This window comes from Penaeus monodon, chromosome 24 (assembly GCF_015228065.2).
Source record: "Penaeus monodon isolate SGIC_2016 chromosome 24, NSTDA_Pmon_1, whole genome shotgun sequence".
Classification (NCBI taxonomy): domain Eukaryota; kingdom Metazoa; phylum Arthropoda; class Malacostraca; order Decapoda; family Penaeidae; genus Penaeus; species Penaeus monodon.
In genome coordinates, this window is record NC_051409.1 from 5726449 (window position 1) to 5726746 (window position 298).

The window sequence follows — 298 nt, forward strand, 5'->3', positions numbered from 1 at the left end:
GCTATTATCCCTCCCTTTATTATCAACACTAATATCACACTGATATCGTTGGTCATGATCGACATGACTCAGCATCATCATTATAATTAATAAAACAGGTATTAGTACAATATTCCTGAGTCGACGGTATTATTCAAATCGTAATTAATTCCTCATGACAAACACCCCTTCTGCCGATATCCCGAATGCTAATTAATCACAACTTTGATTAAGAAACAGCTTTCGTCTGTTGCCTCGAGGCCGAGAAAGTTATATTGAATATTCGGGTGAATTGAATGTGATATAAAGTTTTTTTTCT